At 39.6% G+C, this 18,050-nt stretch overlaps 1 protein-coding gene across 1 annotated transcript in view; it reads left to right on the top strand.

Annotated features, from left to right (window-relative positions):
• Positions 1-200: 200 nt before the first annotated feature.
• ABRACL (ABRA C-terminal like) overlaps positions 201-18,050 on the top strand; it is a 22,137-nt gene continuing 4,287 nt past the window's right edge. The window contains exon 1 of the mRNA XM_010574619.1: positions 201-268. The gene's annotated coding sequence lies outside the window, so the exon portion shown is untranslated. The remainder of the gene's footprint in view (positions 269-18,050) is intronic.

The raw sequence follows: 18,050 nt of genomic DNA, 5'->3' as shown, positions 1-18,050 counted from the left end.
GGCGGGGGCGCGCGGCAGCGCTGCCCGCCCAGCCCTCCCGGTCCCGCGGGGCTCTGTGGGTCACCGGCCTTGCTGGCAAGCTCCACAACGCTCGCCTCTTGCGGAGCAGCCTGGGAAGCAGGCGAGAGCAAGCCGCCGGCCTCAGCAGCAGCAGCAGCAGCAGCAGCCTGAGGGGCTGAGGCGGGGTTGCGCGGCTTCCCGAGCCTGCCTCCCCAGGGGCTCGGGCACCCAGGACCGTCCCGAGTACAGGCGATCCTCCCGGTAACTGGTGAGGAGTCACCCATCCTGCTGTAAACGGTTACTTTCCTCAGTACGCTGTCTCTCTCCACCATCGGCACCTCGTGCACCAACACCGCGTTCCACGCGAGGAGAAGTGGCCGGGATAATGACTCCGCACATCCGTCCGCCGAGGAAGGACAGACGAGAGCTCGCTTAACCTCTGCAGCCAGAGCTCTCGCTCTGCACATGCCTTGGCTGCGTTTTCTTGGATTTTGTGCGTTTCTCTGGGTGGCTCTCTGCTCTCGCTGCAGCGCGCTAGCAAAGTTGGTTCCCTCCAGGCTACTTGGGTTTCTGGAGGGAGTCTGTCATCCCTGACAGAGTAAAGGGCCTATGCAGAATGCCATGGTCTCCTCCCACTAGACCCTTTTGACTACCTGATCTGAGTTAAATCCCGCTAAGGTGGCAGTCCAGTACCTCGTACTTAGAGGCATCCTCTCATTTTTAACTATCCTCCCCTTTTTCCACTTCACCTTCCTTCACAACTCTTTCCAATTTTTCTCTTTCCAGATTGCTGTTGCCAACTGCTCTACTTCCCTTAAGCACCTCATCCTTTCTGCCTCATAAGTTATGTTCTGAACTTAAAGCAGAGATTAATTTTTCTTGCCATCTGAAATATACAGTATATCCTTTTGCTGCTAACTAAAGTTTCTGGAAAGCACTGATATGTTAGCTTAAAGTTAAAATAATAGACAAAAGGAGCTTCCCAGAAATGTACCATTATCAAGTTTTTCAACCCCAAATGATAGTAATGATGAAACCACACAGATTGATCACATTTCTCAGTTAGTTAAAATTCCTCAAAATGAGCTATACTGAAGAAATAATTAACTTTTTAATATTATGTCTAGTTATGATTTTACAGACTTAGATAAGGCCAACTTAGCATCATAGGTCACTTAATTGGAGCTATTGTCACACCAGTATCTCTTCAAGTAAAACAAATGTAACCTTTCCTCCACCGCTAAATTGCATACTACAATTCTATTAGTTATACAGAGCCATTTGTAGAAGAGGATTTTAAATCACTTACTAGCAGATGACTGGGTTCAAGTGCCTTTGCTTCTTCCAGGTTCAGTGATGGTATGCTAGTTCGGGCACTGGATTTTGAAAGATTAATATACGTATATACCTGTAACTATAATGTTCTTCATAAATTAGTGTAAGGACCCCAAAATACTTTTATTGTCAAAATGGTTTTATGTCTAAAAGTAATCTGAACATCTTATTATTTTATTTGAGTTGCTATTTTATTATTTGCATTTTTGCAGTGGGTGCACTCTTTTGAAATTAATGGGGATCACTTGGCTGCAACAGTTTGTGCAAAACACGAAGAATAATACAGGGAAGAGGTTCCCTAGAAGGGACTATTCCCACATGTCCAAATGCCAAACAATTCTGAAGTAAGTTTAATAACTGTATATTTCACTAAAACTGTGATGTGTCATATGAAAATCTCACGTCATTGCTTACTGAAGAGTTGTATGCTTTGGGGGAATATGCTGGGCTTTTCACACTCTGAAGTGGTTTAGGTAGCTATTTTGGAAAACAGGTCATTGAGTCTCATTTCCAACTCCTGTACCATAAACTTACCTTCTTGCTTTGTGCTAGTTGAAAGACTGAGCAGAAAGAATAGGAATGACATGATGTGTAGCAAAGTCATTTCTAATTCCCAGATCTACATGTGAGGGAAGCACCTTTGCTTCAGACAGTTCCAGTACAATGTTTCTGTGTTTGGCTACAGGATCTCCCTTCCCCTCCAACAGGCCCCTTGCAAACCTCTGGGCCGAGGAGGGATCTGCTGTTCAGAATATTACCTGTCCCCATCAGGGCAAACTTAGCATCCACTGAGATAAAGAAAAAAAAAAAACAAACAACAAACCTTTTCAGTGGATTCTCAATGAGGATTTGTTTTGTTTGGCTGGAGAATATGCTGTTTGCTACAGGATGAACTGAGGAAAACAGTATTCCTGCATGTTTGTAAGATAAATTAACTTCTCCGTATTTGCACTTTTCAGTGCAACTGACCCAAACAATGAAACCATATTTCTATTTTTATTTCTTTTGGTTTGGAAAGATCTGTATCATGGCATTTCCCAGAGCTCATATTAGATACACAAAGAAGGTGGTTTATGGCAAAATACCCACCAAAATGTATCGTTAGTGATACATTTTTTATATAGTAGATTTGGCCTTTGGTACCTGAAAAACTTGATTTATCTGCCTTGAATTATGATTTAAACAGAGCAAGAAGAGGAACTTTTCTTGGCTTTTTAGGTATTGTACCTTTTATTCTCTCTTCTTAATGTATCTTCTTAGAATTCAGAGCTCTGAATAGCTAAGAGTTAAGCTATTCTCCACATGGTGCCAATTTTACTGTATTTTATTTTCTGTGAAGCAACTCTTAGATGACATATTGATATCAAGGCAGTCATCCTATTATGAGATCAAAGTCAGAGAAAATCATCATTGTCATAGTAAGGCCAAGTCTAATGACCCAGATGGAAGGAAGTGCAAGGTTGTTTTGCTGGCCATAACAACTCTTAGAATCAGAGCCAAATTATACATCAATAAAAAATTACTTTTTTTAGAAAACAAATACTTTTACAACTTGATATGTGACCAGAAATATGTATGTCTATTGCTACTAAAAAAAAAAAAAAGAAAAATAATGTTTTATTCATTTAAGGGACATGCCAGTTAAAACACTGCTCAGGTTTCAGTATCTTTTATCAGCTGTGAAATTACTATTGGTTTCTAAAAACTAGTTTTTACACATGCTGAGACTCATTTCTAAAAATAAACATAACTCATACACATATGCATGGTCTGTTCTTCATGAAGTGTAGTGGGAGTGCCATGTCTAGGGTCTACCTGCTTTTGATGGGCCTCTGGATCTCTGAGTTCTTATTACAGTTAGTGGGTCTTACGTACTGCCTTATTTGTACTAAAGTAAGCTATATGCTTGGATTTTTTTTTTTTTTTTATTAAAACACCTTCAAATAATTTTCAACCTTATTAAGTATGTATTTGGGTCCACTTTCCATCTTGCGCCTTGTTCCCCAAGTTTAGAAAAATGGCCCTGAGGTTATTTGTCATTGCCTTTCTAAATTCTTCTGCATACATAATGCTGTGGAGCAGGTTTTACAATCTCTGTCAATATACTCCTTTACTTGCAGCTCATGAGGAGTTACAGGAACTGGTTCTATCCTGATTCTTTAGTGGAAAGACAAGTAGAGTAAGGCTAGAAACAAATGGGAGATGTTTAAAAAAACCCTTCTGTCTTAGACTTCAGAGCTGTTTTATTGTTACTGCCTGATCTTTTCAAAAAAGAAGATACTTTTGGAGGTAGGGTACTTTATTCCCTGAGGGAAGAATATGTTTAGAATGGTGTTAACGCTACCAAATGAAAGAAATCGCTGTTCTGCTTTTCTAAAAGCATCCTTATCTCCTTTGTATAGAAGCAACCTTTTAATGCAAATATAGCCACTTTACAGATGTTTGTACCCATACTTTTGTAAATTTCTGCATGTATGTTCTGTGTGTTACAGTTTACAACCTCCCAACCTTGATGTTTACATTCTTTCAGTTTCAAAAAACACCAGTTTTGTCATATGGTCAGGTTTCACCTGCTGCTGATTTTACCTTCTACAAAATGGCATCCATATTTCAAAGAACCTACCCTCTGTTCTACCAGTCCTGCTGCGATTGTTTCTCCATCAGAAGGGCATCCCACATTTAAGGCTATGAGATTTTCCATGGTGGATGAAAAAATCCTTTCCACACAGAGACATGTAGCAAGCAGTAACAACGGGGGGGAGGGGTATTGTTTTTTGTTTCTGTACAAGGAGAGCGCCTTTGCAAGGAGCATTCAGCAAGCAAAAGGTGGATCTAAACCAATGTTGTTACTCACCACAATGTGGTCATTCTGGTCCCTCCTGCACCTCTGTGCAGGCACATCCTGTAAGGGAAAAGAATAACTTCTTTCTCAGCAGCCTCCCTAGCCTGTTGTGTCACCACTGAAATATGTATGGGAACCTAGCTGGAGACATCTACTATCTGTGGAGTATTTAATAATATTTCTCTGTGTGAATTTCTTCAGTGGAGAATGGATAATACCTTTTCCGTATCATTCACCATTGTGCCTGCTTAGTTTTCCCCAGCCTCTCCTTTAATTTGTATGTATCTATCATGGGCCTTGTAAAAGTTGCACATATTTCAAAAACTGCCCCCTTTTCTCTTTGATCCAAATATGTCAATTGATTGAAAGGAGTAAGCAGTCAAATGAAAGCCTCTAAAGGAAAACTTTTTTGATTAAAAAAATCAAAGTGGAAGATACTGGAAAAGAGAAACCTTTACTCCTTTATGATTTTGGCAGATTTCTACAGGAGATTTCATCTCCGCATCTCAAAAGGTGGGAGGCACCTACCCTCACTCCAGCATAGCTCTGTGTTTGGTAGGTTCCAGAGAGGAATTCCTTTATAGAATGAATTGAAGGGAGAGTGGCTTTTCATATTTACCTCAGCACCTCAAAAGCCTGAGCAGTTGGTCAAATCCCACCACTCTTTAGAGTTTAAAACTATCCTTGTTTCTTCCAAAAGGAGAGGATGTCTCCTGCTTGCATGATACTATCAAATAAGTCTCTTCTTATAGAAATTAAAAATCCTTTTAGAGCCTTTCAACATTTAACTGCAAATCCATCTGGTCTTGCTGCCATTATTTATTTACAGATTATTCATGACAGTGTCTACATCCTCTTTTACAAATATATTCTCTATAATTTTGTAGAGTCAGGAGGGGTAAAATAGTTGAACTTTTCCATGTACTTTTTGGCACTAAAATACATAATTCTTCCTAAAATTATTTATAGATTGATAACAACTGCCTTGAAGTATGATAAGGTTATATTCAAATTACTTTTTCTTAATGATTTGGGTTATCTTTGTAGTCCCTCAATATCTTTCTGTTTTGAAGCCCTAAAATTTACATTACTGAAGCCCCAACTAGTCTGAAAACAGTCTTATACCTCCTTCACTACCTTTATTTACTTAGCTCCTGTCTCCCTGGATTCTTGAGCAGTTCTCATTGTTCTTGTACTTTTTACTCTTTCCTCTTGCTCCCTGAATGTGGAAGTGCACTGTAGCTTGCTGATGGAAGAGGATGTTATCCCTTCCTAATGGATCATTATTCCACTGAATAATGATTTCCATCTGGGAGGGTTAATGGCTACTTCAGGAAACTTCTGGCACGTTACTGAATTTGTCAGAAATTGGTTATGAGGTGGGAAGAAGTCCTGAAAGCAAAATTTCACTTCTCTGTTTCCCATATTACACACATACTCACCCCTCCTTCCTTTTCCTACTCTCTGCTTTTAAGTGTATGTATAATTGTATCTTTCCTTTTCCATTTCACTTGTATTTTAGTTTCCATCTTACTATTTTTTCCTTAACAATTTTCAGTTATAATCAGTTACTCAGGGATTTTAATTCCCCTCTTTAACCTTTCTTTCTACATATTTCTTCCTCACACTAGCAATACAATCCTCCACAATATTGATAGTCTTGGGATTCGTACTCCAACTCACCTTTTCCTTGTGCTTTGATACCTTCTATATTCTGCATTCACCAGTTTGTTATTTCATGGTGTGATTGTCCCTCTTGGTCAGAATTTGACTCAGCCTGTTCTTTTAGCTGTTTTCCATTAAGATCGGTTTCCCAAGGATTTTAATCCCTTCCTTTTTCTCCATGGTGATGTGGGCTGCTCTTGATATGTTAAGATAAGTAAAATGTAAAACTCCCTCTGTGTCTTATGCTTGCTTAAGATAGCAATAATCTAGTTTATTTCTTTTTCTTAAAGTCCTCTAGATCAAAAACACCCCAGCGTGCTTTCAAATCTGCTTCTTTTGTTAAAAACAACACTGTTATGAAATTTCTCTGATGTTTGAGTCAGGTATAGGAGGGATATTAAGAATGCTGTATGCTCCATCTGTGGTGGCTGTAGGAAGGAGTCTAATAATTAAAGGTCTCTCTCTCTCTCTCTAGCTTTGCTTTAATGTTTCACAGACTCTCATTTCTTCACACTTTCTAACTTTTATGTTATTTTTTTCTGTCCCCTGTCTTATCTTTTTCTTTTTTTTTTCTTCCAAACATCTTGACTAATTTTGAAGATCTATTTCTAAATACATCTCTTTATCCACATTGACTGTCAGGGATTAGCAAGGGAAGCCAGGAGCTGAGCGTAATGACAAGACAGGCAGTGGCTATCTTTGCCGACAGAAGTCCCATCCCGCCACCCCCAGCCAGGGTACCAGGCAGGGCCAGGAGGTCTGGACCTGTGGCCCGTGGCCAGGGACAGGGCTGCGATGCCATGGGGCCGCAGCTCTGGCCAGGCCCCGCGGCAGAGCCGCAACTGAAGACAGCTCCCGTGGGATGAGGTCGGCGCTGGCTGTGGCTGCCCCTCCGGCAGCTGGCTCACAGCTGGCCCTGACCCCCACAGCCAAACCCCCACTTACTTTGGGGCCATTGACCTCGCCTCCATGTCCCCAGCTTACATATATTGTTGTAAAAGCTAGAATAATTCCATCACAGTGAGGGGTATAACTTTGCATTTACACTAGTGTGCTTGGGAGCAGGATTTGATTTTGAAATACGGTAGCATTTTCATTGCACTACCATTCCTATTCACAGAAACCCCATTTTTTGAGTTTGACAGTAAGATATATACAACATACATAGAACTGAAACATCTTCTATTCGCATTAAGAGACTCAAGATGTCAGAGAAGAAAGATGTAGTTTTCCTGTTAGTGTATAAATAATTCCTGAAGCAAAGCTCTTACCATCATAACTTCCTGCTAAACTTAACTCAGTTAGCAAATGCTAATGACAGTCCTGTAGTGTAAAATCAATAAATGTTATTTGAACTAAACCTATTATTCGAGCAGAGTGGAAATATACTTAATTAACACATATTCAAATGTTCTAAAGAAATCACATTTCTTTATTTTTGAAACATCATGTTCTGTTCCAGTCATTTCAGAGGCACTATATTTGGTAGAATTGGGGCTAAGCCTACATACTGCTACAGCTCTCTGAATTTAAGTGGAATCATTGCCAAGTGCTTTATTTCTCCCTGTTCCTTCTAGAAAAAGGTGCAGATCTTAACAGTTCTTTAAATTAATCATAAAATGAGCGTATTAGAAACTGTCAGGATGGAATGAATATAAGTGCATAAATACAGAGAGACAGTTGCATCTTCTGCTATCCACGCATTTTTTCATGTTAACTGTTAACTTGTGTGTGCCCTTGTGTGTTCTTCCCACCAAAGTCCTTTGCCAGGATTTGTGTCTGTGACAGGAGAGAGAATACTCTGAGGGTGTGAGGCGCATATCTCTCTTTTACTGGAGGGTGAAATAAAAGATGAAGAAAAGCAGCTCTTTGCATCATTACTCTTCCCATGCGCCTTTTCTTTCAGGCTAAGAATAGTTTGGCTCTTTTATAGAGAAGGTAATTTCATTACAAGGGGATTAGAATGTATAGTCACCCCTCTGACTGAAAAGTTGTGTCCCGAATTGGTATCTCTTCTGTACTCCCCAACAGATCAAACGACAGTTATGATAAAAGGCAATGCTGATTCTTTGCAGGAATCCAAGCACTGCTGTTACCTGGCTAAGGTGGCAGCTTAGATCTCCTAGCTTGAACAGGTGCTAGGAAGTAGCAGGCTATCTCATCTTCCTCTTCCGACCCAGAAAGAGATGTACTAGTAGGTTTCTTCATGGCCAGCTTTGGGAGATGCCTGGGTAGCGCTTGTTTTTATAGGTATTTACAAATGGCTGAGAGACAGAGAGGACATGCCTCAGGCACGATCCCTGCAATTCCTTTGCGAAGGATCTCACACGGATAGAAGAAATAGCACCGGACAGCAAAGCAGGGCTTGCTGGGAGCGTACAGTGGGCTCATGCTTGCTTCCCCAGGTCTCCAGTTACAGCTCATCACCGAGTGAGAGCAGAAACTTCTTGTACCACTTCCCACTTCATTCCAATGAGAACTGTTGCAACCCTGGCAAAAAAACTGGGACTAGGGTAGCCAAGATTGGGCCAAATGTACTTCATAACTCAGACCTTTCTCCTGTTTATATTTGATCATCATATTCCAGCCATTCAAATGACTGAAGACTTAGGAAAAACAGCTGAGAAAAAGAAACCAAAAAATAGTTTAGTGAGATTTTGTGGGCAGGTTATTTATTTGTATAATTTGATCTTACTATCTTGGAAGAGAGAGAACACTTTGAATTAAGAGCTACTATATTTTATGTGAAGGAAAAACAGAGGCAGCAGCTACCTTTGATGTACAACCTTTTTATCAGTGAAGGCTTTTCTGATATTGTCTGCGTAATACAAGAGCCATTTATATATTGTTAGATATCCAAATACACTAAATAGAGATGATGCACTTGAAGTGGCAGACCCTTGCTTTTTTGAATAAGGCATAGTGAAAAAGGAGGCAGGAAACTGTAAGAACAATAGGTCTGGTCCCATTTTCCTCTTCTCTTTATATAGAGATTTTGAAGGAAGTGAAATGGCTCTGTTTCCTCACATCTGACCTGTGAGAAAAATAGCCTTGCAGTCAGTTTTTAGCTTGGGAACACATACAAACTCTATTTCCCAGTAATGAAATAAAGGATGTGTATTCCTTAGAAAGTAAGTGAATGAAAAAATGCCTGCATTTCTTCTGGTGTGAGATTCTAGTCTTTCCATCTTCTGTTTGCCTCTGTGATGGAAACATTCTGTTCTGTAGTAACCACTTAACCAATGTACCAAGTCTTTATTGGTGACTATTTGCTACTGTGAGAAGCTTTTAATACCAAGGATAATTTGTGTGTTTGCTTAGAGAATCTTTGGTTAGTTGATAGAATGGGGTCAACAGTACAGCCTTGGTACTTTAGTTTATATGTCTCTTAGCCTACAGCTGTGACCAAAGAACTATTATTTGTTCCATGTGTCTTTAGCCATCTAAAAGTTTGATCTCTGACCTACTTACTGAAGCTCTCTCTACAGTGGTGCTTTTTTGAAGGCAAGGTATTTATCTCTCTTCTTTACTACAGAGACATAACTATATATACATGGAGAGAGTTAGTGAAGTAACTTAAAACAGACACCTAACTTTCAGGTAGCTAAAGTCTGGTGAGATGAATACTGATGTAAGGTATATGCACAGGTAATACAATTTAAAAGCCTGACTGAAAATTAGGGATCTTTCAACTCCTACCCAAAATCTTAGCCACTGCATTTACCTAATGATTTCTTAAATGCCTGCTGACTTTTCAGGGAGATTGTTAATTGTTCTCTATGCAGTTCACAGCAGTCCTACATTGCTAGCATCTGCAGATAAACAGTTTTCCATGGCTGACTTACATCCTAGTGCAACACCAGCCATTTTAAACAGTGTGCATCATGGTCAGTCTTTTTTCTGAAAGGTGCACTGAGAAAATGCCAGCTGAGGTCAAGGGAAGTCTTCTAAAGGATTAGAGCATGAAAGGCCAGAACCCACCCATTTAAGAAAAACCAAGAGGTTAGTCTCTCACTACATTTTCCTATCAGATGTCCTTTCTCCTTTGCTTCCACTCACAAGTGAAGTAATTCAATAGGAGGAAAGAGGGAAAGTTGGCTGGCTGGAGTCTTTGGCTTTGCATGCCTCCTTAGTACTAGACAGAACTGATCCACTGATTGACCTAATGATCAGTTGCCTCTGTTCTAGAAACTGTCTCTCCAGTTTTTCTCCACCCAGAGGACTTCTGTCAATTGTCCTCTTACAGCTCCAGCTATGTGACTCTGTAAAATAACTGAGAATAAGTCCCTGTTCTTTTTTTTTATTTCCATTTTAAGACACCACCTCTCCTGAATGTACTTATCCCTAATACTGTACCTGTGCCCACATGTATCCTTTCCCTCTGATGGACATGTATGTATTTATGTAGCTGGGAAGTTCCTCATCCTACACTGATTTACTTTGCTTAGTCTATGATGCAACTGATTGTCTAAAGAAAAAATAAAACTACCCCTCCCATTTCTGTTTCCTGTTAGCACTGTAATTACAATAATTTATGGTTTTTAGAGCAGAAATACATATATAAATTCTGGAATCATAAGCCCCACCCCACCCATTGTTTCTGCCAAATTTGCAGACCATCAGAAGCATACTTTCATGTCATGTAATATTATTTTATAAGCTTCCATTAAATTCAAAATGGAGATGAACTTTTTAAAATTGAGTAATATGCTGGTTCCTAGTAGTGGAAGGAAGTTGAAGCTCGTCTAAATTTATGTAAGGAAGACTTGGATTCAGAGGAAGCGCATTGGGAAGTTTCTGTAACAGTTCACAAAGAGAACACTTGTCTGTGTGCAAGACAGCTTTTGTGTTTCCTTCAGTACACATAATGGAAGTGAGATTCATTTGTGCTATTCGTGTGACAGAGAACAAATAATATTTGCTTCAAAATATTATGTCACAATGCCTTGAGAAGCAAATATTGTTTATTTACATGTAACACAATTACATAGGATAACTAGAACCGAACAAGAAGATGGTTACACTTAATTTGCTTAACTATGTTTTTAAATCTAAGTTTCTCCAACACATCAGAGATGCTTGGAAAAAATTTCCTTGAGGAAAAATAAAAAAGGGTAAGACTTATCCCAGAAGTTTGGGATTCACAATTACAATTAACTTTGCAGATGTAAAATTCATGAAAATTCACAAAACTTCAGTGTTAGATAAAGGAGAGAACTGGCACATCATTTGTAATCAAGCCATGTGGTATGTTTAAATGCATAAATTAATTTGATATTCTCATAGTACTTCCCTGCAAATGTTTGTCTACTATTTGAAATCAGCATACAGTTTGACCTTCTACACTGTGACAGAAATTCCTCCTAGGCTGTTAGGTCAATAGGTGAGACCATTAGCAGTGCTCTATGGGAAGCTGCATTGGGAGTCTGATTGTTGTTCTGTTTTGCAGTTTCAAACAGCATGAAATCAAATTATTTAGGATCAAAAGACTTGTGGCTGCAGTGTCAGTGAAATTAATAAAGTTTGATCAGCTATGAATTTGAACCTCATTTGGATTTCAGAGCTGGCACTGTATCTTGAAACCAGAAAAGAATTCTTAAAAGGCAGTTTATATATAAATTTGACCCTAAAAATACACTTCCCCATATGCAGGAACTAATAAAGTGCTCCTGTACTTGACTTCAAAATATAGTATAAATTCAGTATAATTGCAAAGATTATCAGATTCAAATGATCCAATGTACACCTTAAGTACAGGTTTTGAGCTAAGAACCTGGAATGTAGAATAGCAAAATTACAGATTTACCCCTAAAAATGCTTATAAACAGGATTTTTGCATTAAATGTTTATTAACTGTCATTAACTCAGTGATAAAGAAAGTTTTCTTATGCGTCTTTAGCCAACTATAAACTTCTGTGAACCACGCTTGCATGGCCAGCAGGAGGTCTTGACATTTCACTAAAAAAAATTTCATGTAATGACTTTTGCCATGACAAGATTTCATATGTTAAGTAAATGCATTCTGACAAATGTCAATCCACAGTTCCATTTCAATAAGATTTCCTTCAGGAAAAGATTTGATGTACTTCTGTCGTAAGTCATTATAAATGCCTGAGCTTTAGGAATGAAATTTATATGAAACTAATAAATAAAGATATTACACCTAGAGCTGTATTTGATGTGGATGTGAATAGTAATTCTATATTAATGTAACTGTCATCTCTGCTACCATTATTTGACATCTTTATGCAAAGCCAGTATTTTTGGTTTTCTGGAAGAGTCCCCAGAATGTCAGTATGTGTATGTATATGTGTAGAGGGAAAGGGAGAAGGGGAGGTATTTTTTTTTCGTGATACATACCAAACAAGAGGACAGAGGGACTGGATGATTCAGCTGTTACCATGCTGTCTGGAGATCCGGAGATGTACTGCTGTTTCCTTGCTACAAGAGATGTTTTGATACCAGGAATCTGAGAAATAAATTAGTCTTCATGTTCCTCTCTCTCAAATATTCAGCTGTTATAGCAAAGAACACCATAAAACACATTAAACACAATCAGCTATTTATATATTTATTTTTCTCTATGTAAACTGTCTCCAAACACTTTTTGATACTCTGCTCCCTCAAGACATTACTGCACATCCTCTTTACTTCACATCTTCTTGTGCAGAAAAGCATCACCGAAGCTCAAAATAAACCCCCTACTAATTCTGACTGTGCATATTTAGGGAGGTTTTGAGTTCAGTCTTACAGTTTTCAAGTGACGACTCTCAGACATATGATTAGGGTCATCTCATAGTTGTTTTTACAGTGTGTGCTATATAACTGACATTATGGGCCCAGTCTTTTAGCCTGTACTGATACAGCATCTTTCTGTCATTCCCTACAGAGGTTTACTCTTAGGTTAGGAGTAGAGCAAGTAATTTCAGTGATTTACATCAAGATTTTAAGTACTCCTCTGTTAAACTGTAGTAAAGATTTACATGCTTGATTTAGGAAGAAGGAGCATTACATTGTTTGAGGCACCTAGTAGATAACAAGAAGGGTATCATGCCCTGAGGCCATTTCTGAAATAAGTCCCCTCTCCTGCACAGACACAAGTGAGTAACAGCATCAAGTGAATCATTCCATTTACCTCAATGGAAGTGCTTGTTCCAGTGCTAAGACTGTCAGCAGTCACTGTGTTTGTATTTATAGTCTCTCTTGTTCTGAGACTGGTCCGTCATGCTTGCTTTTACATTAAAAGAACTGCTTATGTTTTGCTAGGTTACTTTTTCAACTCACTGAAAGTGAAAGAAGAGAAAGTAGGGGGGTTTGTTGTTCTGTTTTGGTTTTTGTTTGGGCTTTTTTGGTCATTATAGGAAAAGTAAAGCTAAGAAACCATACAATTAATGTTTTAAAACAAGGCTTTACAGGAAAATTCTTGGAAAGTTTTCCAGAGCATCACTATGCTTTTCATTTTGGTAAAATAATTTTCTCCCTTGAAACAACTGCTGACTTAACACAGAGAGAGCGGCCAAGTAAGACTAATGATTGGACCAAAAATGATGGAGATGCTTTGATTATGGAGTTCGTAAAAGAATAGAGTGCTATTTTCCTGGTTGATTGGCTTGTCTCAAACAATATAGTTGTTCTTCTGACTATCTCTAACAACCATACTCTCTGCATATTGCTTACTCCCTTCAGATTTCTATAACAGCATTGACTTGCTGTGGTTTTTAGTTTCTCATTGCAGCCAAGGACACTGTCCTGTTCTAGGAAAAGATATCTTACTTTTTCTGTGGTGTCACGAAGTCCACAGGAATAAGGAATGTAGTAGATCCTCTACCACCTGAAATCTTTAAATCATGCGAAGACATATTTTTAAAGACTTGTTTTAGCCTGGGCTGAAGTGGCTTTACGACTTCGTGTTGAGTCATAACCCTACAGTGAGTTGCATAATATGACACACCCGTGTTGAGAAGTGACTCACGGCAGGCCAACAGCACAGATACATGATGGGGCTGGGCTAAGACAAGACATACACACACTCCTGGTTGAATCACAGCACTGTAGTTTCTGTCCAAGTTTGAAGACAGTAAGGAGAATCTCTGGCACTTTGCACAGTTAGAAGTTGCTGGTGTTAAAGCAAAGGGATGGGACACAGGCACGTGCGGCAGGAACTCATGTCTCTACTAAATCAACAAATCAAACAAAAGTGTCTTGAAAGAACAAAGTAAGACCCGGACTGTGTAAGATGGACAAGATGATCTCTTCTAGCAGTTCTAATGGTCTTTAGCTGGGGAGGATCTCAACAGAAAACTGTGTGTATGCATGTGTGGTGCATATGTCTGCCTATTCACAAGCACATATAATGGAACAAAAATTCAAGAGAACGGTATTGTACAAAACAAGAACGGCATGGGTTGTCAAGAAATACTAGTAAAGTGAGAATATTTAGTTAATATAAGCTGGAAAACAGAGAAAAATGGCCATTACCTAGCAAATGACCTTGTAACTTTCTCCTACATTTTTCAGGCTTGGCCTGTGCTGCTACACACCTGTCTCTGGAGAAACCTGTTACAACAGATATGTTTACAACATGTTTACTGTAAACATTAAATACTTCTACAAAACTAATTTCTCATGGGGTAGGAAGACAAGCTCCATTCAGAATCAATAAAGAGCTGAAAGGTAGGAGGAGACAAAGAGGTAGAGCTGATGGTCAACTTCCATGAGGGAGAGAGGTTACTAGAGTGCTCTTAGTACCATCTCTGTTTGGACCTGTGTTGTTCAAAGCTGTCATTGACGACACAGGAAAAGAGGGGACAAATTTATGTGATCCTATTTCAAATCACACAGTAAGACAGCCAATAGTACTGAAAAATACCAAGTAATATACTGGTGGGGATATAATCCTAATTATCTGTAACAGAACAATTAATTACTACCACTCTGGAAATAGTTTTTGAAAGCAGTGTGGATAGTGCTCAGCACTTTTCAGAAAGGGAAGTAAAATGTTGGGAATTATTAGGAGTGGGAACAAAACAGAAAACATCATTGTGTCATTGTATATACTATACCCATGTGTTGAATAATGCTGACAGTTCTACTAATTCAATCCCCCCAAAAGAATGTGGAATTATTTGAAAAATTGTAAAGAATGACAAGAAGGATCAGCCACATGAAAAGGCATTCATTCTACATGAGATTAAATAAAACTAGGGCTCTTCAGCTTGAAAATAAAATGAGCAATGGGAGAGCTACAGGCATGCACGTGATGGAGAAAGAGAAGATGGAATAATTACTTGCTCCAATAAGTGCCAGAAGCCAGGAGAGAAACCAGGGGATCAACCCATAGTTTTCGTTGATTATACTGTTTTCCAAATGCCTGCTTTTGGTCACTGCTGAAGGCAAAATGTTGGGTTAAACTGATTGCTTGATCAGATCCAGTATGTCTACTGTGGTGTTCTCAAGCTATGTTTTTTAATTCTTGTGTTGCATAATTCCTCTTTGGCTGCCTCGATGTAAAACTGTGCATCTGTGGGGACAGTAACAGTACAGGGAGATGGCAAGGAAGGTCAAATTAGAATAGTCTGTTTTAAGGCAGAATGTCATGACTTTTGGGGAGCACTCTCAGTAAATGCAGAAAGGAGAATATGAATTGTGAGTCCGATGATGACCTTAACCAGTGATAGGAAATATGCATGAGCAATATTTCCATGTCTATCCTCTGTGCTTGTAAAGGACTATTTGCGCTTCTTTTTTTTTTTTTTTTTTAAGGTATCATTTTGTGGAAGCAGAATGACCAAAAATCACCGTCTTCGTAATTTTCACATTCCCTGCTCTCTGCTGCTGCCCCTGTAAGGACATATTCAGTCACTTAGTCCTAATGCTGCCCAGCTCATTTTCATACTTCGGCAGCATCACTTCCCTTAATTGTCATGGTAACAGATGGGTTTGTGTACTGATTTACCTAGAATTATTTTAACATTTCGTGACAAGGAAGTGCCATGAAAGAAAGAGAAATGAAAGCGTACTGTATTTTGATAACCTTCTGATGTGTTCCTGGGGACCAATACTTGGGTGCATGACACTTTCTTTTCAAAAGACAGAAATAAAAAAAAAAATTGTACTTCCTCAAAAAAAGGGTTAAAAGAAAATAAGATAAGGAATTACAGATTTTTGTTCATCTTTCTCAGATGTATAGTTGGTCTGCTTCTTATAAACTAGGGGTTATGATTCAAAACAGACTTAGAAAAGAATTTCTAACATAGATTTCATCATAATAATAATACCTTTGGTCTGAAAAGTCCCAAACTGTTACTCGATCAAACATAAATTATCCATAATAACAATCACATTATGCAGAGCAAAGGCCTACATGATTTGTGCAAAAGTAATGGTGTTCCGATGATTAAGAAATCTAGAGTACGTGTGTGATACAACTGCAAGCATGTTCTTAACAATAAAACCAGAAAATAAACACATTCATTCTATACTGCTAAATAATTGGAATATTTGCTAACATACTAATTAGATTCTCTTTTAAAAGGTTTATCTCAGATTTTCCTTAAAAGTCTATCCTTTTTACTGTAGTATTTAGCATTGTGTTGGCCAACAAAACAAAGATCTTAGGAAAGCAGTATGCCTTAATATAAGCACATATGCCTTCACATGCACAGAGCATCAATGCTCTTCAGATACCGCGCTTTTCTGAGAATTCTCCACTGTCTTTCAATTGAATTCAGACAGATTTCAATGTCATTAATTTCCTTGTCAACTTAGGAAGGTAGGCCTTTCAATTTTAACTTGTTTTCCAGCTATCAGGGTTTGTTTTTTGAAAAGAGTGCCCCTTACTAATGTTAAATACAGCTAATGTGTTTGGGAAAATGTTTTCATGTGCTATCACCTGCTGAATAGATAGCTCCTTGAGCAGAAAGCAGCATGGGGTTTTTTTGACTAATCAAAGATTCTGTTACTGATAAACAGTGATTATTCTAAGGAAGAGTTAAACTTTTAATAAAAACACTAACATCAAAAAGTCCCTCAGAAAAGGAAATGGCCTGGACTCCAGTTCTACATCCCTGGAGTGATAAAAATGTGATCTTCTTGGCATCATTTCCACTGCCCAAATCAATTTATCTAGCTGCAGGTTCTGCCAAATGAGCCCTAGCAGAGCTTGCTGTAGTGTTTAAGGTGCCGTTAGCTATTTATTCATCCTTACACCAGGGATGGGAGAATGTAGTAAGGGACCAGACCTAACTGGCACAGCTCACAGTCTGAGAAAGTATCTTAGCCTCACCCTCAGAAGCTAATGGATGAAAACGTGAATTGCAAGGGATGGAAATAGCTTTGCATACCAACTGCTTTAGGGGCAGTCACGCATGAGAAGGAGGTGGGAGAGACAGCCAGGAACAGCAACGCCTTGAGCTGTGCCGGTGAGAATTTTCCGGAGACATTTGGTGTGAGCCTTGCCTCTGACTAGTGGGTTGGCGGCAGCCTCCTTGCTTTGTAGGAGTTAAATGCAGCTCTCGGGTTTAGTGCCTGTGTCCTTGAGAGAAGATGTAAACATTTCCGTGAGGTGAAGAGGAAGCAAGAGAGACAAGAGCAGTAGCGAATACCAAGGTACAAGATGGAAGAAATTAAATTGCCTTCTCTCCGCGGTGTACAGTGCAAGGGCGTGGTGTTGAATGAGAAATTAGATAAACCGCAACATGACTTTACTGAAGATAAACTGTGTTAACGTAGTTCATTCCCTTTCACTGGAAAGAGAACTGTTTTTTCCAGGAGAAAACAAATGTCGGGGGCATAAGAAATGTGGCATAACGTCACCCAGGGAGGCCAATGGAGGTGGAGAGTACGAGGCACGGTACGGTGACAGAAAGTGACCAAAGCAACACCCGCACTACGCTGAGAGCAGACCTACTGGGAGTTCCTGAAGGGCTGGCCTTGGCAGGCCTCGTACCGAACACACGCACCAAGGCCTTTGTCAGGAGAAGAACGAGGTGTGCTGGTGACATCTGTAGACGGCGCAAAGCCGGGAGTCACTGAGGTGGAAAGGAGCGAGGTCCTCAGGGCGGGGAGAAGGACACAGCCCTCCAACTGCCAAGGCAGGGCCAGCGCCTGGCCTGCGCGCTCGCCTCCTGCGAGGCGCCGAGGGAGAGGCGGGGTGCCGGCGGGACGCTGCCGCCCGGCAGCCCTCGCGTGCCACGGGGAGAGGGACCCC

This window comes from Haliaeetus leucocephalus, unplaced genomic scaffold (assembly GCF_000737465.1).
Source record: "Haliaeetus leucocephalus isolate CR32 unplaced genomic scaffold, Haliaeetus_leucocephalus-4.0 Scaffold450, whole genome shotgun sequence".
Classification (NCBI taxonomy): domain Eukaryota; kingdom Metazoa; phylum Chordata; class Aves; order Accipitriformes; family Accipitridae; genus Haliaeetus; species Haliaeetus leucocephalus.
This window is presented reverse-complemented; position numbering and strand designations above follow the sequence as displayed.